Source organism: Hyla sarda, unplaced genomic scaffold (genome assembly GCF_029499605.1).
Source record: "Hyla sarda isolate aHylSar1 unplaced genomic scaffold, aHylSar1.hap1 scaffold_200, whole genome shotgun sequence".
NCBI lineage: Eukaryota > Metazoa > Chordata > Amphibia > Anura > Hylidae > Hyla > Hyla sarda.
The window spans coordinates 228066-253418 of record NW_026608660.1 but is presented as its reverse complement, the minus strand read 5'-3'; the positions used below and the strand labels follow the sequence as shown (position 1 = coordinate 253418).

General features: G+C 46.2%; 10 non-coding genes across 10 annotated transcripts; all 10 read right to left on the bottom strand.

Annotated features, from left to right (window-relative positions):
- Window positions 1–1148: 1148 nt before the first annotated feature.
- LOC130317468 (U2 spliceosomal RNA) lies at window positions 1149–1339 on the bottom strand. The gene has a single exon (XR_008864580.1). It is a non-coding gene; the product is annotated as a U2 spliceosomal RNA (small nuclear RNA).
- Window positions 1340–3432: 2093 nt separating this feature from the next.
- On the bottom strand, window positions 3433–3623 carry LOC130317466 (U2 spliceosomal RNA). The gene has a single exon (XR_008864579.1). It is a non-coding gene; the product is annotated as a U2 spliceosomal RNA (small nuclear RNA).
- Window positions 3624–5706: 2083 nt separating this feature from the next.
- Window positions 5707–5897, bottom strand: LOC130317465 (U2 spliceosomal RNA). The gene has a single exon (XR_008864578.1). It is a non-coding gene; the product is annotated as a U2 spliceosomal RNA (small nuclear RNA).
- Window positions 5898–7997: 2100 nt separating this feature from the next.
- LOC130317464 (U2 spliceosomal RNA) lies at window positions 7998–8188 on the bottom strand. The gene has a single exon (XR_008864577.1). It is a non-coding gene; the product is annotated as a U2 spliceosomal RNA (small nuclear RNA).
- A 2082-nt stretch (window positions 8189–10270) lies between these two features.
- Window positions 10271–10461, bottom strand: LOC130317463 (U2 spliceosomal RNA). Its single transcript, XR_008864576.1, has one exon. It is a non-coding gene; the product is annotated as a U2 spliceosomal RNA (small nuclear RNA).
- Window positions 10462–12563: 2102 nt separating this feature from the next.
- On the bottom strand, window positions 12564–12754 carry LOC130317462 (U2 spliceosomal RNA). The gene has a single exon (XR_008864575.1). It is a non-coding gene; the product is annotated as a U2 spliceosomal RNA (small nuclear RNA).
- A 4915-nt stretch (window positions 12755–17669) lies between these two features.
- Window positions 17670–17860, bottom strand: LOC130317460 (U2 spliceosomal RNA). Its single transcript, XR_008864573.1, has one exon. It is a non-coding gene; the product is annotated as a U2 spliceosomal RNA (small nuclear RNA).
- Window positions 17861–19943: 2083 nt separating this feature from the next.
- LOC130317459 (U2 spliceosomal RNA) lies at window positions 19944–20134 on the bottom strand. Its single transcript, XR_008864572.1, has one exon. It is a non-coding gene; the product is annotated as a U2 spliceosomal RNA (small nuclear RNA).
- A 2093-nt stretch (window positions 20135–22227) lies between these two features.
- On the bottom strand, window positions 22228–22418 carry LOC130317458 (U2 spliceosomal RNA). Its single transcript, XR_008864571.1, has one exon. It is a non-coding gene; the product is annotated as a U2 spliceosomal RNA (small nuclear RNA).
- A 2099-nt stretch (window positions 22419–24517) lies between these two features.
- On the bottom strand, window positions 24518–24708 carry LOC130317457 (U2 spliceosomal RNA). Its single transcript, XR_008864570.1, has one exon. It is a non-coding gene; the product is annotated as a U2 spliceosomal RNA (small nuclear RNA).
- Window positions 24709–25353: the final 645 nt, after the last annotated feature.

Genomic DNA, 25353 nt, shown 5'->3' with positions numbered 1-25353 from the left:
AACCCATTTCCACCTTTTTTTCCCTTCTCTTCCTCTTACTTTTTTTTCACGTTTTTTTACGTTTTTCTCCTTTTCGCCTCTTTTCTGGGCGTATTATTCTTCTTTTTCTTCTTTTTTTTCGTCTAATGCATACCCCATCAGTGCAGCAATGCTTATTCAATACCGCCAGCAGATGGAGACACTGGGGGATAATTTTCTAAGGATTTATACTGATTTTTCCTGTCTGAATTTGTCGCACAGAAAGTTGCAGGCCAAATATGTGTGACATTTCTGCGACTTTAGCTTCTAGAGCATTTTTACAACATTATACATAGGTGCTGAATACATAAAAAGCGACTGTTCAGCGACAGACAAGTCGCATCGGCTGAAAGTAGGCCAGAATGTCAGTCCATGTTGGAGCAGGTTTAGATACAGTCTAAAGTATAGATCTCAAAGTCTGTGCACAGAATTTAGCAAGGGCCTCGCACCTTCTGATGCATCAGGTAGGTGCACAATAGCATAGCCTAACCCTCTGTACTTTGGTCTATATTGATGCGGGACATAGACAGCCAGCTGATGACCAATCCATTAGTGCAATGGATGGCTGGAAGCATTTGTCTTTGCCTTTGCAATACCACAGAAGCAATGCATGGTCAATGTACAGCAATGACACACCTGTGTGAACAGCCAGGAGACCCCCCCCCCCCCCCCCCCCATGTTATGTTACATAGTTACATAGTTAGTACGGTCGAAAAAAGACATCTGTCCATCAAGTTCAACCAGGGAATTAAGGGGTAGGGGTGTGGCGCGATATTGGGGAAGGGATGAGATTTTATATTTCTTCATAAGCATTAATCTTATTTTGTCAATTAGGAACATTCAGCACCCACCCGCTATCAAGGCAGCTGCCTATCATGTCATGCCCTACCTGCACAGGTGTGCTGGCTACTCAAATGATCCAATTAAGGAGGCCATTTAGTCAGCAGCAGCAGAAGTCCTGTGCCTGGACGCTCCAACAGCGGCCAGACACAAGCAGAAGCAGCAGAAGCAGCAGCACCACCTTTTGTTTTTTGGCTGCAGCAGCAGCAAGGCCCACAGGGCTGGCTAGCTGGCTAGCCAGCAAGCAGGTAGCAATGAAAGTAGGAATCTTTCTTTTTAACCCTGTAAGGGGGTGGTGCACTGTACCCGAAGATACTGCCATATCGGGTCAATGCATAGGGCGACGGAAGCAAGCTTCGAAATCGGCCCCCGTTCTCAAAAATCCATTTAATATATGGTCCCCAGATAGGGGACGTATCAGATATTAAACTGATAAGAACAGATACTACACTTGATCTTAGCCAAAAGGCCGAGAAGCGATAACCGTGAAAGGGGCGGGCCCAACAAGGTCCCCTTCATGGGCACTATCACTGCTTGCTGTCAGGGAGGCTGCCAGACAATTTTCCATGCACACTCTGGGCTGGGGGGCAGTCAACCACCAGTACACACAGCAGAACCTAAACCCATACCATTATTGCTAAGCAGCAAGACAGGGGCCCATTGCACTCCCACGGGGCCTTTTTAAATGCAATCCATAACCCGGATTTGCCAGGAACCCTTCTTACTCCTCCTACTTGCATGTGACACTGGGCTTAGGATCTGCATAGGAAACACACACACAAGCACACACCTACCTTTGTTGCCTGCAGATGCCTCCTTGGCTGTCCCCAAACGGTATCAAACCAACACCCACGGGAAGCTGTAAGCATAGAGGACATGCCTGCACCCCATTGGACTTACCTGTGTGGGTTAAATCCGGGTTATTTGACAACCTATGGCGGTGATGGTTCTGCTCAGGCAGAGCAGTGCTGATGCTCCTCATAAAGCTGTCGCTGCTGTGAAGGTTCTAGGTGACATCACAAATCCCTATGGTTACATACACAACAAAGCTGGGTTGTTGTTGTTTACACTCTGCAAGGCCTGTGGAAGTGAGTGACATCATAGCACTGTAGTTCTGAGGGTTCTAGATGGATGCAACAATCTCCTGTTGCTTCTATGAAGGCCATAATAGACGACATCACCAAACAGCTCCATAGTCACATACACAGCAAAGGAGAGATGTTGTTTACACCTAGTGATGTCAGTGGTATTGAGTGACATCACAGCACAGTGCTAAGGCTCCTGGGCCTGGACACAGCAGCGGCTGCAATATCTCAACGGAGAATACGTTTATATATATGTGTGTGTGTGCGCGTATATATATATATATATATATATATATATATATATATATATATATATTTCTCCGCCGAAATCACTTTTAAACCCATTTCCACCTTTTTTTCCCTTCTCTTCCTCTTACTTTTTTTTCACGTTTTTTTACGTTTTTCTCCTTTTCGCCTCTTTTCTGGGCGTATTATTCTTCTTTTTCTTCTTTTTTTTCGTCTAATGCATACCCCATCAGTGCAGCAATGCTTATTCAATACCGCCAGCAGATGGAGACACTGGGGGATAATTTTCTAAGGATTTATACTGATTTTTCCTGTCTGAATTTGTCGCACAGAAAGTTGCAGGCCAAATATGTGTGACATTTCTGCGACTTTAGCTTCTAGAGCATTTTTACAACATTATACATAGGTGCTGAATACATAAAAAGCGACTGTTCAGCGACAGACAAGTCGCATCGGCTGAAAGTAGGCCAGAATGTCAGTCCATGTTGGAGCAGGTTTAGATACAGTCTAAAGTATAGATCTCAAAGTCTGTGCACAGAATTTAGCAAGGGCCTCGCACCTTCTGATGCATCAGGTAGGTGCACAATAGCATAGCCTAACCTAACCCTCTGTACTTTGGTCTATATTGATGCGGGACATAGACAGCCAGCTGATGACCAATCCATTAGTGCAATGGATGGCTGGAAGCATTTGTCTTTGCCTTTGCAATACCACAGAAGCAATGCATGGTCAATGTACAGCAATGACACACCTGTGTGAACAGCCAGGAGACACCCCCCCCCCCCCCCCATGTTATGTTACATAGTTACATAGTTAGTACGGTCGAAAAAAGACATATGTCCATCAAGTTCAACCAGGGAATTAAGGGGTAGGGGTGTGGCGCGATATTGGGGAAGGGATGAGATTTTATATTTCTTCATAAGCATTAATCTTATTTTGTCAATTAGGAACATTCAGCACCCACCCGCTATCAAGGCAGCTGCCTATCATGTCATGCCCTACCTGCACAGGTGTGCTGGCTACTCAAATGATCCAATTAAGGAGGCCATTTAGTCAGCAGCAGCAGAAGTCCTGTGCCTGGACGCTCCAACAGCGGCCAGACACAAGCAGAAGCAGCAGAAGCAGCAGCACCACCTTTTGTTTTTTGGCTGCAGCAGCAGCAAGGCCCACAGGGCTGGCTAGCTGGCTAGCCAGCAAGCAGGTAGCAATGAAAGTAGGAATCTTTCTTTTTAACCCTGTAAGGGGGTGGTGCACTGTACCCGAAGATACTGCCATATCGGGTCAATGCATAGGGCGACGGAAGCAAGCTTCGAAATCGGCCCCCGTTCTCAAAAATCCATTTAATATATGGTCCCCAGATAGGGGACGTATCAGATATTAAACTGATAAGAACAGATACTACACTTGATCTTAGCCAAAAGGCCGAGAAGCGATAACCGTGAAAGGGGCGGGCCCAACAAGGTCCCCTTCATGGGCACTATCACTGCTTGCTGTCAGGGAGGCTGCCAGACAATTTTCCATGCACACTCTGGGCTGGGGGGCAGTCAACCACCAGTACACACAGCAGAACCTAAACCCATACCATTATTGCTAAGCAGCAAGACAGGGGCCCATTGCACTCCCACGGGGCCTTTTTAAATGCAATCCATAACCCGGATTTGCCAGGAACCCTTCTTACTCCTCCTACTTGCATGTGACACTGGGCTTAGGATCTGCATAGGAAACACACACACAAGCACACACCTACCTTTGTTGCCTGCAGATGCCTCCTTGGCTGTCCCCAAACGGTATCAAACCAACACCCACGGGAAGCTGTAAGCATAGAGGACATGCCTGCACCCCATTGGACTTACCTGTGTGGGTTAAATCCGGGTTATTTGACAACCTATGGCGGTGATGGTTCTGCTCAGGCAGAGCAGTGCTGATGCTCCTCATAAAGCTGTCGCTGCTGTGAAGGTTCTAGGTGACATCACAAATCCCTATGGTTACAATCACAACAAAGCTGGGTTGTTGTTGTTTACACTCTGCAAGGCCTGTGGAAGTGAGTGACATCATAGCACTGTAGTTCTGAGGGTTCTAGATGGATGCAACAATCTCCTGTTGCTTCTATGAAGGCCATAATAGACGACATCACCAAACAGCTCCATAGTCACATACACAGCAAAGGAGAGATGTTGTTTACACCTAGTGATGTCAGTGGTATTGAGTGACATCACAGCACAGTGCTAAGGCTCCTGGGCCTGGACACAGCAGCGGCTGCAATATCTCAACGGAGAATACGTTTATATATATGTGTGTGTGTGCGCGTATATATATATATATATATATATATATATATATATATATATATTTCTCCGCCGAAATCACTTTTAAACCCATTTCCACCTTTTTTTCCCTTCTCTTCCTCTTACTTTTTTTTCACGTTTTTTTACGTTTTTCTCCTTTTCGCCTCTTTTCTGGGCGTATTATTCTTCTTTTTCTTCTTTTTTTTCGTCTAATGCATACCCCATCAGTGCAGCAATGCTTATTCAATACCGCCAGCAGATGGAGACACTGGGGGATAATTTTCTAAGGATTTATACTGATTTTTCCTGTCTGAATTTGTCGCACAGAAAGTTGCAGGCCAAATATGTGTGACATTTCTGCGACTTTAGCTTCTAGAGCATTTTTACAACATTATACATAGGTGCTGAATACATAAAAAGCGACTGTTCAGCGACAGACAAGTCGCATCGGCTGAAAGTAGGCCAGAATGTCAGTCCATGTTGGAGCAGGTTTAGATACAGTCTAAAGCATAGATCTCAAAGTCTGTGCACAGAATTTAGCAAGGGCCTCGCACCTTCTGATGCATCAGGTAGGTGCACAATAGCATAGCCTAACCCTCTGTACTTTGGTCTATATTGATGCGGGACATAGACAGCCAGCTGATGACCAATCCATTAGTGCAATGGATGGCTGGAAGCATTTGTCTTTGCCTTTGCAATACCACAGAAGCAATGCATGGTCAATGTACAGCAATGACACACCTGTGTGAACAGCCAGGAGACCCCCCCCCCCCCCCCCATGTTATGTTACATAGTTACATAGTTAGTACGGTCGAAAAAAGACATATGTCCATCAAGTTCAACCAGGGAATTAAGGGGTAGGGGTGTGGCGCGATATTGGGGAAGGGATGAGATTTTATATTTCTTCATAAGCATTAATCTTATTTTGTCAATTAGGAACATTCAGCACCCACCCGCTATCAAGGCAGCTGCCTATCATGTCATGCCCTACCTGCACAGGTGTGCTGGCTACTCAAATGATCCAATTAAGGAGGCCATTTAGTCAGCAGCAGCAGAAGTCCTGTGCCTGGACGCTCCAACAGCGGCCAGACACAAGCAGAAGCAGCAGAAGCAGCAGCACCACCTTTTGTTTTTTGGCTGCAGCAGCAGCAAGGCCCACAGGGCTGGCTAGCTGGCTAGCCAGCAAGCAGGTAGCAATGAAAGTAGGAATCTTTCTTTTTAACCCTGTAAGGGGGTGGTGCACTGTACCCGAAGATACTGCCATATCGGGTCAATGCATAGGGCGACGGAAGCAAGCTTCGAAATCGGCCCCCGTTCTCAAAAATCCATTTAATATATGGTCCCCAGATAGGGGACGTATCAGATATTAAACTGATAAGAACAGATACTACACTTGATCTTAGCCAAAAGGCCGAGAAGCGATAACCGTGAAAGGGGCGGGCCCAACAAGGTCCCCTTCATGGGCACTATCACTGCTTGCTGTCAGGGAGGCTGCCAGACAATTTTCCATGCACACTCTGGGCTGGGGGGCAGTCAACCACCAGTACACACAGCAGAACCTAAACCCATACCATTATTGCTAAGCAGCAAGACAGGGGCCCATTGCACTCCCACGGGGCCTTTTTAAATGCAATCCATAACCCGGATTTGCCAGGAACCCTTCTTACTCCTCCTACTTGCATGTGACACTGGGCTTAGGATCTGCATAGGAAACACACACACAAGCACACACCTACCTTTGTTGCCTGCAGATGCCTCCTTGGCTGTCCCCAAACGGTATCAAACCAACACCCACGGGAAGCTGTAAGCATAGAGGACATGCCTGCACCCCATTGGACTTACCTGTGTGGGTTAAATCCGGGTTATTTGACAACCTATGGCGGTGATGGTTCTGCTCAGGCAGAGCAGTGCTGATGCTCCTCATAAAGCTGTCGCTGCTGTGAAGGTTCTAGGTGACATCACAAATCCCTATGGTTACATACACAACAAAGCTGGGTTGTTGTTGTTTACACTCTGCAAGGCCTGTGGAAGTGAGTGACATCATAGCACTGTAGTTCTGAGGGTTCTAGATGGATGCAACAATCTCCTGTTGCTTCTATGAAGGCCATAATAGACGACATCACCAAACAGCTCCATAGTCACATACACAGCAAAGGAGAGATGTTGTTTACACCTAGTGATGTCAGTGGTATTGAGTGACATCACAGCACAGTGCTAAGGCTCCTGGGCCTGGACACAGCAGCGGCTGCAATATCTCAACGGAGAATACGTTTATATATATGTGTGTGTGTGCGCGTATATATATATATATATATATATATATATATATATATATATATATATATATATATATATATTTCTCCGCCGAAATCACTTTTAAACCCATTTCCACCTTTTTTTCCCTTCTCTTCCTCTTACTTTTTTTTCACGTTTTTTTACGTTTTTCTCCTTTTCGCCTCTTTTCTGGGCGTATTATTCTTCTTTTTCTTCTTTTTTTTCGTCTAATGCATACCCCATCAGTGCAGCAATGCTTATTCAATACCGCCAGCAGATGGAGACACTGGGGGATAATTTTCTAAGGATTTATACTGATTTTTCCTGTCTGAATTTGTCGCACAGAAAGTTGCAGGCCAAATATGTGTGACATTTCTGCGACTTTAGCTTCTAGAGCATTTTTACAACATTATACATAGGTGCTGAATACATAAAAAGCGACTGTTCAGCGACAGACAAGTCGCATCGGCTGAAAGTAGGCCAGAATGTCAGTCCATGTTGGAGCAGGTTTAGATACAGTCTAAAGTATAGATCTCAAAGTCTGTGCACAGAATTTAGCAAGGGCCTCGCACCTTCTGATGCATCAGGTAGGTGCACAATAGCATAGCCTAACCCTCTGTACTTTGGTCTATATTGATGCGGGACATAGACAGCCAGCTGATGACCAATCCATTAGTGCAATGGATGGCTGGAAGCATTTGTCTTTGCCTTTGCAATACCACAGAAGCAATGCATGGTCAATGTACAGCAATGACACACCTGTGTGAACAGCCAGGAGACCCCCCCCCCCCCCCCATGTTATGTTACATAGTTACATAGTTAGTACGGTCGAAAAAAGACATATGTCCATCAAGTTCAACCAGGGAATTAAGGGGTAGGGGTGTGGCGCGATATTGGGGAAGGGATGAGATTTTATATTTCTTCATAAGCATTAATCTTATTTTGTCAATTAGGAACATTCAGCACCCACCCGCTATCAAGGCAGCTGCCTATCATGTCATGCCCTACCTGCACAGGTGTGCTGGCTACTCAAATGATCCAATTAAGGAGGCCATTTAGTCAGCAGCAGCAGAAGTCCTGTGCCTGGACGCTCCAACAGCGGCCAGACACAAGCAGAAGCAGCAGAAGCAGCAGCACCACCTTTTGTTTTTTGGCTGCAGCAGCAGCAAGGCCCACAGGGCTGGCTAGCTGGCTAGCCAGCAAGCAGGTAGCAATGAAAGTAGGAATCTTTCTTTTTAACCCTGTAAGGGGGTGGTGCACTGTACCCGAAGATACTGCCATATCGGGTCAATGCATAGGGCGACGGAAGCAAGCTTCGAAATCGGCCCCCGTTCTCAAAAATCCATTTAATATATGGTCCCCAGATAGGGGACGTATCAGATATTAAACTGATAAGAACAGATACTACACTTGATCTTAGCCAAAAGGCCGAGAAGCGATAACCGTGAAAGGGGCGGGCCCAACAAGGTCCCCTTCATGGGCACTATCACTGCTTGCTGTCAGGGAGGCTGCCAGACAATTTTCCATGCACACTCTGGGCTGGGGGGCAGTCAACCACCAGTACACACAGCAGAACCTAAACCCATACCATTATTGCTAAGCAGCAAGACAGGGGCCCATTGCACTCCCACGGGGCCTTTTTAAATGCAATCCATAACCCGGATTTGCCAGGAACCCTTCTTACTCCTCCTACTTGCATGTGACACTGGGCTTAGGATCTGCATAGGAAACACACACACAAGCACACACCTACCTTTGTTGCCTGCAGATGCCTCCTTGGCTGTCCCCAAACGGTATCAAACCAACACCCACGGGAAGCTGTAAGCATAGAGGACATGCCTGCACCCCATTGGACTTACCTGTGTGGGTTAAATCCGGGTTATTTGACAACCTATGGCGGTGATGGTTCTGCTCAGGCAGAGCAGTGCTGATGCTCCTCATAAAGCTGTCGCTGCTGTGAAGGTTCTAGGTGACATCACAAATCCCTATGGTTACATACACAACAAAGCTGGGTTGTTGTTGTTTACACTCTGCAAGGCCTGTGGAAGTGAGTGACATCATAGCACTGTAGTTCTGAGGGTTCTAGATGGATGCAACAATCTCCTGTTGCTTCTATGAAGGCCATAATAGACGACATCACCAAACAGCTCCATAGTCACATACACAGCAAAGGAGAGATGTTGTTTACACCTAGTGATGTCAGTGGTATTGAGTGACATCACAGCACAGTGCTAAGGCTCCTGGCCCTGGACACAGCAGCGGCTGCAATATCTCAACGGAGAATACGTTTATATATATGTGTGTGTGTGCGCGTATATATATATATATATATATATATATATATATATATATATATTTCTCCGCCGAAATCACTTTTAAACCCATTTCCACCTTTTTTTCCCTTCTCTTCCTCTTACTTTTTTTTCACGTTTTTTTACGTTTTTCTCCTTTTCGCCTCTTTTCTGGGCGTATTATTCTTCTTTTTCTTCTTTTTTTTCGTCTAATGCATACCCCATCAGTGCAGCAATGCTTATTCAATACCGCCAGCAGATGGAGACACTGGGGGATAATTTTCTAAGGATTTATACTGATTTTTCCTGTCTGAATTTGTCGCACAGAAAGTTGCAGGCCAAATATGTGTGACATTTCTGCGACTTTAGCTTCTAGAGCATTTTTACAACATTATACATAGGTGCTGAATACATAAAAAGCGACTGTTCAGCGACAGACAAGTCGCATCGGCTGAAAGTAGGCCAGAATGTCAGTCCATGTTGGAGCAGGTTTAGATACAGTCTAAAGTATAGATCTCAAAGTCTGTGCACAGAATTTAGCAAGGGCCTCGCACCTTCTGATGCATCAGGTAGGTGCACAATAGCATAGCCTAACCCTCTGTACTTTGGTCTATATTGATGCGGGACATAGACAGCCAGCTGATGACCAATCCATTAGTGCAATGGATGGCTGGAAGCATTTGTCTTTGCCTTTGCAATACCACAGAAGCAATGCATGGTCAATGTACAGCAATGACACACCTGTGTGAACAGCCAGGAGACCCCCCCCCCCCCCCCATGTTATGTTACATAGTTACATAGTTAGTACGGTCGAAAAAAGACATATGTCCATCAAGTTCAACCAGGGAATTAAGGGGTAGGGGTGTGGCGCGATATTGGGGAAGGGATGAGATTTTATATTTCTTCATAAGCATTAATCTTATTTTGTCAATTAGGAACATTCAGCACCCACCCGCTATCAAGGCAGCTGCCTATCATGTCATGCCCTACCTGCACAGGTGTGCTGGCTACTCAAATGATCCAATTAAGGAGGCCATTTAGTCAGCAGCAGCAGAAGTCCTGTGCCTGGACGCTCCAACAGCGGCCAGACACAAGCAGAAGCAGCAGAAGCAGCAGCACCACCTTTTGTTTTTTGGCTGCAGCAGCAGCAAGGCCCACAGGGCTGGCTAGCTGGCTAGCCAGCAAGCAGGTAGCAATGAAAGTAGGAATCTTTCTTTTTAACCCTGTAAGGGGGTGGTGCACTGTACCCGAAGATACTGCCATATCGGGTCAATGCATAGGGCGACGGAAGCAAGCTTCGAAATCGGCCCCCGTTCTCAAAAATCCATTTAATATATGGTCCCCAGATAGGGGACGTATCAGATATTAAACTGATAAGAACAGATACTACACTTGATCTTAGCCAAAAGGCCGAGAAGCGATAACCGTGAAAGGGGCGGGCCCAACAAGGTCCCCTTCATGGGCACTATCACTGCTTGCTGTCAGGGAGGCTGCCAGACAATTTTCCATGCACACTCTGGGCTGGGGGGCAGTCAACCACCAGTACACACAGCAGAACCTAAACCCATACCATTATTGCTAAGCAGCAAGACAGGGGCCCATTGCACTCCCATGGGGCCTTTTTAAATGCAATCCATAACCCGGATTTGCCAGGAACCCTTCTTACTCCTCCTACTTGCATGTGACACTGGGCTTAGGATCTGCATAGGAAACACACACACAAGCACACACCTACCTTTGTTGCCTGCAGATGCCTCCTTGGCTGTCCCCAAACGGTATCAAACCAACACCCACGGGAAGCTGTAAGCATAGAGGACATGCCTGCACCCCATTGGACTTACCTGTGTGGGTTAAATCCGGGTTATTTGACAACCTATGGCGGTGATGGTTCTGCTCAGGCAGAGCAGTGCTGATGCTCCTCATAAAGCTGTCGCTGCTGTGAAGGTTCTAGGTGACATCACAAATCCCTATGGTTACATACACAACAAAGCTGGGTTGTTGTTGTTTACACTCTGCAAGGCCTGTGGAAGTGAGTGACATCATAGCACTGTAGTTCTGAGGGTTCTAGATGGATGCAACAATCTCCTGTTGCTTCTATGAAGGCCATAATAGACGACATCACCAAACAGCTCCATAGTCACATACACAGCAAAGGAGAGATGTTGTTTACACCTAGTGATGTCAGTGGTATTGAGTGACATCACAGCACAGTGCTAAGGCTCCTGGGCCTGGACACAGCAGCGGCTGCAATATCTCAACGGAGAATACGTTTATATATATGTGTGTGTGTGCGCGTATATATATATATATATATATATATATATATATATATATATATATATATATATATTTCTCCGCCGAAATCACTTTTAAACCCATTTCCACCTTTTTTTCCCTTCTCTTCCTCTTACTTTTTTTTCACGTTTTTTTACGTTTTTCTCCTTTTCGCCTCTTTTCTGGGCGTATTATTCTTCTTTTTCTTCTTTTTTTTCGTCTAATGCATACCCCATCAGTGCAGCAATGCTTATTCAATACCGCCAGCAGATGGAGACACTGGGGGATAATTTTCTAAGGATTTATACTGATTTTTCCTGTCTGAATTTGTCGCACAGAAAGTTGCAGGCCAAATATGTGTGACATTTCTGCGACTTTAGCTTCTAGAGCATTTTTACAACATTATACATAGGTGCTGAATACATAAAAAGCGACTGTTCAGCGACAGACAAGTCGCATCGGCTGAAAGTAGGCCAGAATGTCAGTCCATGTTGGAGCAGGTTTAGATACAGTCTAAAGTATAGATCTCAAAGTCTGTGCACAGAATTTAGCAAGGGCCTCGCACCTTCTGATGCATCAGGTAGGTGCACAATAGCATAGCCTAACCCTCTGTACTTTGGTCTATATTGATGCGGGACATAGACAGCCAGCTGATGACCAATCCATTAGTGCAATGGATGGCTGGAAGCATTTGTCTTTGCCTTTGCAATACCACAGAAGCAATGCATGGTCAATGTACAGCAATGACACACCTGTGTGAACAGCCAGGAGACCCCCCCCCCCCATGTTATGTTACATAGTTACATAGTTAGTACGGTCGAAAAAAGACATATGTCCATCAAGTTCAACCAGGGAATTAAGGGGTAGGGGTGTGGCGCGATATTGGGGAAGGGATGAGATTTTATATTTCTTCATAAGCATTAATCTTATTTTGTCAATTAGGAACATTCAGCACCCACCCGCTATCAAGGCAGCTGCCTATCATGTCATGCCCTACCTGCACAGGTGTGCTGGCTACTCAAATGATCCAATTAAGGAGGCCATTTAGTCAGCAGCAGCAGAAGTCCTGTGCCTGGACGCTCCAACAGCGGCCAGACACAAGCAGAAGCAGCAGAAGCAGAAGCAGAAGCAGCAGCACCACCTTTTGTTTTTTGGCTGCAGCAGCAGCAAGGCCCACAGGGCTGGCTAGCTGGCTAGCCAGCAAGCAGGTAGCAATGAAAGTAGGAATCTTTCTTTTTAACCCTGTAAGGGGGTGGTGCACTGTACCCGAAGATACTGCCATATCGGGTCAATGCATAGGGCGACGGAAGCAAGCTTCGAAATCGGCCCCCGTTCTCAAAAATCCATTTAATATATGGTCCCCAGATAGGGGACGTATCAGATATTAAACTGATAAGAACAGATACTACACTTGATCTTAGCCAAAAGGCCGAGAAGCGATAACCGTGAAAGGGGCGGGCCCAACAAGGTCCCCTTCATGGGCACTATCACTGCTTGCTGTCAGGGAGGCTGCCAGACAATTTTCCATGCACACTCTGGGCTGGGGGGCAGTCAACCACCAGTACACACAGCAGAACCTAAACCCATACCATTATTGCTAAGCAGCAAGACAGGGGCCCATTGCACTCCCACGGGGCCTTTTTAAATGCAATCCATAACCCGGATTTGCCAGGAACCCTTCTTACTCCTCCTACTTGCATGTGACACTGGGCTTAGGATCTGCATAGGAAACACACACACAAGCACACACCTACCTTTGTTGCCTGCAGATGCCTCCTTGGCTGTCCCCAAACGGTATCAAACCAACACCCACGGGAAGCTGTAAGCATAGAGGACATGCCTGCACCCCATTGGACTTACCTGTGTGGGTTAAATCCGGGTTATTTGACAACCTATGGCGGTGATGGTTCTGCTCAGGCAGAGCAGTGCTGATGCTCCTCATAAAGCTGTCGCTGCTGTGAAGGTTCTAGGTGACATCACAAATCCCTATGGTTACATACACAACAAAGCTGGGTTGTTGTTGTTTACACTCTGCAAGGCCTGTGGAAGTGAGTGACATCATAGCACTGTAGTTCTGAGGGTTCTAGATGGATGCAACAATCTCCTGTTGCTTCTATGAAGGCCATAATAGACGACATCACCAAACAGCTCCATAGTCACATACACAGCAAAGGAGAGATGTTGTTTACACCTAGTGATGTCAGTGGTATTGAGTGACATCACAGCACAGTGCTAAGGCTCCTGGGCCTGGACACAGCAGCGGCTGCAATATCTCAACGGAGAATACGTTTATATATATGTGTGTGTGTGCGCGTATATATATATATATATATATATATATATATATATATATATATTTCTCCGCCGAAATCACTTTTAAACCCATTTCCACCTTTTTTTCCCTTCTCTTCCTCTTACTTTTTTTTCACGTTTTTTTACGTTTTTCTCCTTTTCGCCTCTTTTCTGGGCGTATTATTCTTCTTTTTCTTCTTTTTTTTCGTCTAATGCATACCCCATCAGTGCAGCAATGCTTATTCAATACCGCCAGCAGATGGAGACACTGGGGGATAATTTTCTAAGGATTTATACTGATTTTTCCTGTCTGAATTTGTCGCACAGAAAGTTGCAGGCCAAATATGTGTGACATTTCTGCGACTTTAGCTTCTAGAGCATTTTTACAACATTATACATAGGTGCTGAATACATAAAAAGCGACTGTTCAGCGACAGACAAGTCGCATCGGCTGAAAGTAGGCCAGAATGTCAGTCCATGTTGGAGCAGGTTTAGATACAGTCTAAAGTATAGATCTCAAAGTCTGTGCACAGAATTTAGCAAGGGCCTCGCACCTTCTGATGCATCAGGTAGGTGCACAATAGCATAGCCTAACCCTCTGTACTTTGGTCTATATTGATGCGGGACATAGACAGCCAGCTGATGACCAATCCATTAGTGCAATGGATGGCTGGAAGCATTTGTCTTTGCCTTTGCAATACCACAGAAGCAATGCATGGTCAATGTACAGCAATGACACACCTGTGTGAACAGCCAGGAGACCCCCCCCCCCCCCCCCCCATGTTATGTTACATAGTTACATAGTTAGTACGGTCGAAAAAAGACATATGTCCATCAAGTTCAACCAGGGAATGAGGACCAACGACGAGAGCTGAACATAGCTATCACAGTAGAAGAGGTTAGGGGGGCTATCAGATCTCTAGCCAATGGGAAGGCCCCGGGACCGGACGGTTATCCGGGGGAATTTTATAAACCCCTTGTTGATCAAGTCACTCCTGCCCTGACGGCTTATTTTAATGGTGTCCTGTCTGGTGGAAACTTGTCGGCGGGAGCAAAACTAGCCTTCATTAAGGTTCTCCCCAAGCCGGGCAAGGATCCGCTAGATCCTGGCTCCTATCGTCCAATATCACTTATTAATCAGGATGTTAAACTACTTACCAAAATATTAGCGGACCGGTTAGCGAAACTGTTGCCCGAGTTGATAGGGGATCATCAAGTGGGCTTTGTAAAAACGCGATCAGCTGTCACGAACATACGGAAGGTTCTAGCAGTCATGGATAGTGTAGGCAGAAGGCCTGCGGCTATGCCCCACCCTGCACTGCTCGCTCTAGATGCGGAAAAAGCGTTCGATAATGTCCGGTGGGATTGGTTGCATTTGGTTCTAGAACGCTTTGGTATCACAGGGAGGTTCAGTGGTTTCCTGGAAAACCTCTATTCTGGCCTGGCAGCCAGGGTGTATACCCCGGGCTTTTTGTCTCCATATATCCAACTGCATAGAGGGACACGACAGGGATGTCCTTTATCGCCCCTTTTGTTTGATCTAGCAATTGAACCCTTGGCGCGCTTTCTGCTCGCTTCGGATACGTACAAAGGCATAGCGGTGGGTTCCAGAGAACTCAAAATATCCCTGTTTGCGGATGATGTACTACTGTTCTTGGATGACCCAGGGCGGGATGTTCCCAAGGTATTGTCTTTTCTAGCCGGGGTGGAAGGTTTCATGGGCTATAAAGTGAACGCATCCAAAAGTGTGCTCCTTCCTTTGGGGAAGGGCCCGCCTCACTGGGGGCGTATGGCCGGGGATTTAGGGATCACTTATAGCACTTCTTCCATTCTCTACCTGGGGATTAGGATAGGGAGAACCGCAGATACACTATATGCGTTGAATTTTACCCCGGTGATTAAGAAGATAGGAGACGAGTTAGCACGGTGGAAAGACCTTCCGCTGTCCTTTATGGGACGTTGTCATCTGGTGAAGATGATAAGTTTTCCAAGGTTACTTTACCCTTTGCAGACACTCCCAATATTGCTGAAGCACGTAGATGTCAGGACACTCAACGCAGCATTCACTAAATTCATATGGCATGGGAAGAGACCCAGAATTGCGCTTAAAAAGTTGATGCTGTGTAGGATGGAGGGGGGGGTCAACCTTCCCAATGTGAGGGGTTACAACTTGGTGTGCTTGTTCCGCAATGTGATGGATTGGTTGCATGATTCATCATACTTCTCTAACCTATTGATTGAGCGAGAGCTGGCGGCACCGTGGTCATTGACAGCCCTACTACATACTTCCTACGCTAAGTTACCCCCGCAGGTCAAGAGCTCGCAGGTCCTTAGGGATACCATTATCACATGGAAGGAGCTCCGTAAGACTTTTGGCCTACCGCACTTGTTGTCCAAGCGAATGCCACTCAGAGGACACCCTGAATTTTCTCAAGGGACTTCATCTACCTGGCTTGCTCTTTGGGAAAGGGAGGGGGTTTTGAGGGCTAGAGATTTATGGGACGAGGATCGAAGGTCATGGCTTTCACCTGCAGAGATGATAACTAAATTTTCTTTACCCCGAACTCAATTGATTTATGCAAATCAATTATACTCCTTTTGTTCGACCCGACTTAGGAACCTGACAGTTGAAGCCCCTGTCCACTCTTTTGATGACATAGTGGGGGATGGTCCGAGGAAGACTTCCATTTCCCGACTATACCTAGCTTTACGGGGGAGACTTTTGAAATTCGACCCAAAACGCCTGTTTACCACGTGGGAGAGATGGACTGGGGACCCAGACATTCATGAGACTATACTTACGGGATGGGAAGCGGTCTGTAAACAAGTTATAAATGAACGTTGGAGGGAGACCTATTTTAAAGTTTCCCACGCAGCCTTGTACGGCTTTAACATCCCACCGTCGCCTTGTTTCCCTGAGCGTATAACACACTGCCCCAAATGTCTTACACCTATGACGAATCTTTTTCACGGGATCTGGGACTGTGCTCACTCGGCTGGCTACTGGCGTTCGGTCTGCTCCTACATCAGAGACCACTGGCGGGTAAGTCTTCCTTTTAAAATTCAGACCCTTATATTTCACCAGCTTCGTCCTCCGGAGGGGGATCAGACGGGGATCCAGAGGATCCCTAAAATAATACATGTGGTCTTGCTGGTTGCTCTCCGATGCTTGTTTCTCCGGTGGTTGGAGGACCGGGTACCGGACCAGCAGTTATTAATAACTCAACTGAAGTTCTTTTTAGGGGTGGACAGATTGGATGCTGAACGCCATTGCAACTCTGGCACGGCACGCTTCTTTGAAAAATGGACACCGTTCATTCTTACCCACTATAATCCCCGGGAGGTAGCGGACATAGTATATCCTTTTAGACACACCACATGGTACCTTACGGAATCATTGAAAGGGACGCTGGGGGCATTACAACTTCCTGATTCAGTTTAGACTGTAAGGATTAAGCTTATTGAGTCTTCGGGGAGAGAGGGAATTCTGCATCCCTTCACTACAGCACCTCAATTTTTGTCATTTTTAAGACAGTTGTTGTATTGTATGTTGGATCGCGGTCCATTATTTTTCCCAGATGGGGATCGTGATATTTCTGATATGTTTTTGTATTATTCTGAAAATGTTGAATAAAAATATATTGCAAAAAAAAAAAAAAAAAAAAAAAGTTCAACCAGGGAATTAAGGAGTAGGGGTGTGGCGCGATATTGGGGAAGGGATGAGATTTTATATTTCTTCATAAGCATTAATCTTATTTTGTCAATTAGGAACATTCAGCACCCACCCGCTATCAAGGCAGCTGCCTATCATGTCATGCCCTACCTGCACAGGTGTGCTGGCTACTCAAATGATCCAATTAAGGAGGCCATTTAGTCAGCAGCAGCAGAAGTCCTGTGCCTGGACGCTCCAACAGCGGCCAGACACAAGCAGAAGCAGCAGAAGCAGCAGCACCACCTTTTGTTTTTTGGCTGCAGCAGCAGCAAGGCCCACAGGGCTGGCTAGCTGGCTAGCCAGCAAGCAGGTAGCAATGAAAGTAGGAATCTTTCTTTTTAACCCTGTAAGGGGGTGGTGCACTGTACCCGAAGATACTGCCATATCGGGTCAATGCATAGGGCGACGGAAGCAAGCTTCGAAATCGGCCCCCGTTCTCAAAAATCCATTTAATATATGGTCCCCAGATAGGGGACGTATCAGATATTAAACTGATAAGAACAGATACTACACTTGATCTTAGCCAAAAGGCCGAGAAGCGATAACCGTGAAAGGGGCGGGCCCAACAAGGTCCCCTTCATGGGCACTATCACTGCTTGCTGTCAGGGAGGCTGCCAGACAATTTTCCATGCACACTCTGGGCTGGGGGGCAGTCAACCACCAGTACACACAGCAGAACCTAAACCCATACCATTATTGCTAAGCAGCAAGACAGGGGCCCATTGCACTCCCACGGGGCCTTTTTAAATGCAATCCATAACCCGGATTTGCCAGGAACCCTTCTTACTCCTCCTACTTGCATGTGACACTGGGCTTAGGATCTGCATAGGAAACACACACACAAGCACACACCTACCTTTGTTGCCTGCAGATGCCTCCTTGGCTGTCCCCAAACGGTATCAAACCAACACCCACGGGAAGCTGTAAGCATAGAGGACATGCCTGCACCCCATTGGACTTACCTGTGTGGGTTAAATCCGGGTTATTTGACAACCTATGGCGGTGATGGTTCTGCTCAGGCAGAGCAGTGCTGATGCTCCTCATAAAGCTGTCGCTGCTGTGAAGGTTCTAGGTGACATCACAAATCCCTATGGTTACATACACAACAAAGCTGGGTTGTTGTTGTTTACACTCTGCAAGGCCTGTGGAAGTGAGTGACATCATAGCACTGTAGTTCTGAGGGTTCTAGATGGATGCAACAATCTCCTGTTGCTTCTATGAAGGCCATAATAGACGACATCACCAAACAGCTCCATAGTCACATACACAGCAAAGGAGAGATGTTGTTTACACCTAGTGATGTCAGTGGTATTGAGTGACATCACAGCACAGTGCTAAGGCTCCTGGGCCTGGACACAGCAGCGGCTGCAATATCTCAACGGAGAATACGTTTATATATATGTGTGTGTGTGCGCGTATATATATATATATATATATATATATATATATATATATATATATATATATATTCTCCGCCGAAATCACTTTTAAACCCATTTCCACCTTTTTTTCCCTTCTCTTCCTCTTACTTTTTTTTCACGTTTTTTTACGTTTTTCTCCTTTTCGCCTCTTTTCTGGGCGTATTATTCTTCTTTTTCTTCTTTTTTTTCGTCTAATGCATACCCCATCAGTGCAGCAATGCTTATTCAATACCGCCAGCAGATGGAGACACTGGGGGATAATTTTCTAAGGATTTATACTGATTTTTCCTGTCTGAATTTGTCGCACAGAAAGTTGCAGGCCAAATATGTGTGACATTTCTGCGACTTTAGCTTCTAGAGCATTTTTACAACATTATACATAGGTGCTGAATACATAAAAAGCGACTGTTCAGCGACAGACAAGTCGCATCGGCTGAAAGTAGGCCAGAATGTCAGTCCATGTTGGAGCAGGTTTAGATACAGTCTAAAGTATAGATCTCAAAGTCTGTGCACAGAATTTAGCAAGGGCCTCGCACCTTCTGATGCATCAGGTAGGTGCACAATAGCATAGCCTAACCCTCTGTACTTTGGTCTATATTGATGCGGGACATAGACAGCCAGCTGATGACCAATCCATTAGTGCAATGGATGGCTGGAAGCATTTGTCTTTGCCTTTGCAATACCACAGAAGCAATGCATGGTCAATGTACAGCAATGACACACCTGTGTGAACACCCCCCCCCCCCCCATGTTATGTTACATAGTTACATAGTTAGTACGGTCGAAAAAAGACATATGTCCATCAAGTTCAACCAGGGAATTAAGGGGTAGGGGTGTGGCGCGATATTGGGGAAGGGATGAGATTTTATATTTCTTCATAAGCATTAATCTTATTTTGTCAATTAGGAACATTCAGCACCCACCCGCTATCAAGGCAGCTGCCTATCATGTCATGCCCTACCTGCACAGGTGTGCTGGCTACTCAAATGATCCAATTAAGGAGGCCATTTAGTCAGCAGCAGCAGAAGTCCTGTGCCTGGACGCTCCAACAGCGGCCAGACACAAGCAGAAGCAGCAGAAGCAGCAGCAGCAGCACCACCTTTTGTTTTTTGGCTGCAGCAGCAAGGCCCACAGGGCTGGCTAGCTGGCTAGCCAGCAAGCAGGTAGCAATGAAAGTAGGAATCTTTCTTTTTAACCCTGTAAGGGGGTGGTGCACTGTACCCGAAGATACTGCCATATCGGGTCAATGCATAGGGCGACGGAAGCAAGCTTCGAAATCGGCCCCCGTTCTCAAAAATCCATTTAATATATGGTCCCCAGATAGGGGACGTATCAGATATTAAACTGATAAGAACAGATACTACACTTGATCTTAGCCAAAAGGCCGAGAAGCGATAACCGTGAAAGGGGCGGGCCCAACAAGGTCCCCTTCATGGGCACTATCACTGCTTGCTGTCAGGGAGGCTGCCAGACAATTTTCCATGCACACTCTGGGCTGGGGGGCAGTCAACCACCAGTACACACAGCAGAACCTAAACCCATACCATTATTGCTAAGCAGCAAGACAGGGGCCCATTGCACTCCCACGGGGCCTTTTTAAATGCAATCCATAACCCGGATTTGCCAGGAACCCTTCTTACTCCTCCTACTTGCATGTGACACTGGGCTTAGGATCTGCATAGGAAACACACACACAAGCACACACCTACCTTTGTTGCCTGCAGATGCCTCCTTGGCTGTCCCCAAACGGTATCAAACCAACACCCACGGGAAGCTGTAAGCATAGAGGACATGCCTGCACCCCATTGGACTTACCTGTGTGGGTTAAATCCGGGTTATTTGACAACCTATGGCGGTGATGGTTCTGCTCAGGCAGAGCAGTGCTGATGCTCCTCATAAAGCTGTCGCTGCTGTGAAGGTTCTAGGTGACATCACAAATCCCTATGGTTACATACACAACAAAGCTGGGTTGTTGTTGTTTACACTCTGCAAGGCCTGTGGAAGTGAGTGACATCATAGCACTGTAGTTCTGAGGGTTCTAGATGGATGCAACAATCTCCTGTTGCTTCTATGAAGGCCATAATAGACGACATCACCAAACAGCTCCATAGTCACATACACAGCAAAGGAGAGATGTTGTTTACACCTAGTGATGTCAGTGGTATTGAGTGACATCACAGCACAGTGCTAAGGCTCCTGGGCCTGGACACAGCAGCGGCTGCAATATCTCAACGGAGAATACGTTTATATATATGTGTGTGTGTGCGCGTATATATATATATATATATATATATATATATATATATATATATATATTCTCCGCCGAAATCACTTTTAAACCCATTTCCACCTTTTTTTCCCTTCTCTTCCTCTTACTTTTTTTTCACGTTTTTTTACGTTTTTCTCCTTTTCGCCTCTTTTCTGGGCGTATTATTCTTCTTTTTCTTCTTTTTTTTCGTCTAATGCATACCCCATCAGTGCAGCAATGCTTATTCAATACCGCCAGCAGATGGAGACACTGGGGGATAATTTTCTAAGGATTTATACTGATTTTTCCTGTCTGAATTTGTCGCACAGAAAGTTGCAGGCCAAATATGTGTGACATTTCTGCGACTTTAGCTTCTAGAGCATTTTTACAACATTATACATAGGTGCTGAATACATAAAAAGCGACTGTTCAGCGACAGACAAGTCGCATCGGCTGAAAGTAGGCCAGAATGTCAGTCCATGTTGGAGCAGGTTTAGATACAGTCTAAAGTATAGATCTCAAAGTCTGTGCACAGAATTTAGCAAGGGCCTCGCACCTTCTGATGCATCAGGTAGGTGCACAATAGCATAGCCTAACCCTCTGTACTTTGGTCTATATTGATGCGGGACATAGACAGCCAGCTGATGACCAATCCATTAGTGCAATGGATGGCTGGAAGCATTTGTCTTTGCCTTTGCAATACCACAGAAGCAATGCATGGTCAATGTACAGCAATGACACACCTGTGTGAACAGCCAGGAGACCCCCCCCCCCCCCCCCCATGTTATGTTACATAGTTACATAGTTAGTACGGTCGAAAAAAGACATATGTCCATCAAGTTCAACCAGGGAATTAAGGGGTAGGGGTGTGGCGCGATATTGGGGAAGGGATGAGATTTTATATTTCTTCATAAGCATTAATCTTATTTTGTCAATTAGGAACATTCAGCACCCACCCGCTATCAAGGCAGCTGCCTATCATGTCATGCCCTACCTGCACAGGTGTGCTGGCTACTCAAATGATCCAATTAAGGAGGCCATTTAGTCAGCAGCAGCAGAAGTCCTGTGCCTGGATGCTCCAACAGCGGCCAGACACAAGCAGAAGCAGCAGAAGCAGCAGCAGCAGCACCACCTTTTGTTTTTTGGCTGCAGCAGCAGCAAGGCCCACAGGGCTGGCTAGCTGGCTAGCCAGCAAGCAGGTAGCAATGAAAGTAGGAATCTTTCTTTTTAACCCTGTAAGGGGGTGGTGCACTGTACCCGAAGATACTGCCATATCGGGTCAATGCATAGGGCGACGGAAGCAAGCTTCGAAATCGGCCCCCGTTCTCAAAAATCCATTTAATATATGGTCCCCAGATAGGGGACGTATCAGATATTAAACTGATAAGAACAGATACTACACTTGATCTTAGCCAAAAGGCCGAGAAGCGATAACCGTGAAAGGGGCGGGCCCAACAAGGTCCCCTTCATGGGCACTATCACTGCTTGCTGTCAGGGAGGCTGCCAGACAATTTTCCATGCACACTCTGGGCTGGGACTCTGGGCTGGGGGGCAGTCAACCACCAGTACACACAGCAGAACCTAAACCCATACCATTATTGCTAAGCAGCAAGACAGGGGCCCATTGCACTCCCACGGGGCCTTTTTAAATGCAATCCATAACCCGGATTTGCCAGGAACCCTTCTTACTCCTCCTACTTGCATGTGACACTGGGCTTAGGATCTGCATAGGAAACACACACACAAGCACACACCTACCTTTGTTGCCTGCAGATGCCTCCTTGGCTGTCCCCAAACGGTATCAAACCAACACCCACGGGAAGCTGTAAGCATAGAGGACATGCCTGCACCCCATTGGACTTACCTGTGTGGGTTAAATCCGGGTTATTTGACAACCTATGGCGGTGATGGTTCTGCTCAGGCAGAGCAGTGCTGATGCTCCTCATAAAGCTGTCGCTGCTGTGAAGGTTCTAGGTGACATCACAAATCCCTATGGTTACATACACAACAAAGCTGGGTTGTTGTTGTTTACACTCTGCAAGGCCTGTGGAAGTGAGTGACATCATAGCACTGTAGTTCTGAGGGTTCTAGATGGATGCAACAATCTCCTGTTGCTTCTATGAAGGCCATAATAGACGACATCACCAAACAGCTCCATAGTCACATACACAGCAAAGGAGAGATGTTGTTTACACCTAGTGATGTCAGTGGTATTGAGTGACATCACAGCACAGTGCTAAGGCTCCTGGGCCTGGACACAGCAGCGGCTGCAATATCTCAACGGAGAATACGTTTATATATATGTGTGTGTGTGCGCGTATATATATATATATATATATATATATATATATATATATATATTTCTCCGCCGAAATCACTTTTAAACCCATTTCCACCTTTTTTTCCCTTCTCTTCCTCTTACTTTTTTTTCACGTTTTTTTACGTTTTTCTCCTTTTCGCCTCTTTTCTGGGCGTATTATTCTTCTTTTTCTTCTTTTTTTTCGTCTAATGCATACCCCATCAGTGCAGCAATGCTTATTCAATACCGCCAGCAGATGGAGACACTGGGGGATAATTTTCTAAGGATTTATACTGATTTTTCCTGTCTGAATTTGTCGCACAGAAAGTTGCAGGCCAAATATGTGTGACATTTCTGCGACTTTAGCTTCTAGAGCATTTTTACAACATTATACATAGGTGCTGAATACATAAAAAGCGACTGTTCAGCGACAGACAAGTCGCATCGGCTGAAAGTAGGCCAGAATGTCAGTCCATGTTGGAGCAGGTTTAGATACAGTCTAAAGTATAGATCTCAAAGTCTGTGCACAGAATTTAGCAAGGGCCTCGCACCTTCTGATGCATCAGGTAGGTGCACAATAGCATAGCCTAACCCTCTGTACTTTGGTCTATATTGATGCGGGACATAGACAGCCAGCTGATGACCAATCCATTAGTGCAATGGATGGCTGGAAGCATTTGTCTTTGCCTTTGCAATACCACAGAAGCAATGCATGGTCAATGTACAGCAATGACACACCTGTGTGAACAGCCAGGAGACCCCCCCCCCCCCCCCCCCCATGTTATGTTACATAGTTACATAGTTAGTACGGTCGAAAAAAGACATATGTCCATCAAGTTCAACCAGGGAATTAAGGGGTAGGGGTGTGGCGCGATATTGGGGAAGGGATGAGATTTTATATTTCTTCATAAGCATTAATCTTATTTTGTCAATTAGGAACATTCAGCACCCACCCGCTATCAAGGCAGCTGCCTATCATGTCATGCCCTACCTGCACAGGTGTGCTGGCTACTCAAATGATCCAATTAAGGAGGCCATTTAGTCAGCAGCAGCAGAAGTCCTGTGCCTGGACGCTCCAACAGCGGCCAGACACAAGCAGAAGCAGCAGAAGCAGCAGCACCACCTTTTGTTTTTTGGCTGCAGCAGCAGCAAGGCCCACAGGGCTGGCTAGCTGGCTAGCCAGCAAGCAGGTAGCAATGAAAGTAGGAATCTTTCTTTTTAACCCTGTAAGGGGGTGGTGCACTGTACCCGAAGATACTGCCATATCGGGTCAATGCATAGGGCGACGGAAGCAAGCTTCGAAATCGGCCCCCGTTCTCAAAAATCCATTTAATATATGGTCCCCAGATAGGGGACGTATCAGATATTAAACTGATAAGAACAGATACTACACTTGATCTTAGCCAAAAGGCCGAGAAGCGATAACCGTGAAAGGGGCGGGCCCAACAAGGTCCCCTTCATGGGCACTATCACTGCTTGCTGTCAGGGAGGCTGCCAGACAATTTTCCATGCACACTCTGGGCTGGGGGGCAGTCAACCACCAGTACACACAGCAGAACCTAAACCCATACCATTATTGCTAAGCAGCAAGACAGGGGCCCATTGCACTCCCACGGGGCCTTTTTAAATGCAATCCATAACCCGGATTTGCCAGGAACCCTTCTTACTCCTCCTACTTGCATGTGACACTGGGCTTAGGATCTGCATAGGAAACACACACACAAGCACACACCTACCTTTGTTGCCTGCAGATGCCTCCTTGGCTGTCCCCAAACGGTATCAAACCAACACCCACGGGAAGCTGTAAGCATAGAGGACATGCCTGCACCCCATTGGACTTACCTGTGTGGGTTAAATCCGGGTTATTTGACAACCTATGGCGGTGATGCAGTGCTGATGCTCCTCATAAAGCTGTCGCTGCTGTGAAGGTTCTAGGTGACATCACAAATCCCTATGGTTACATACACAACAAAGCTGGGTTGTTGTTGTTTACACTCTGCAAGGCCTGTGGAAGTGAGTGACATCATAGCACTGTAGTTCTGAGGGTTCTAGATGGATGCAACAATCT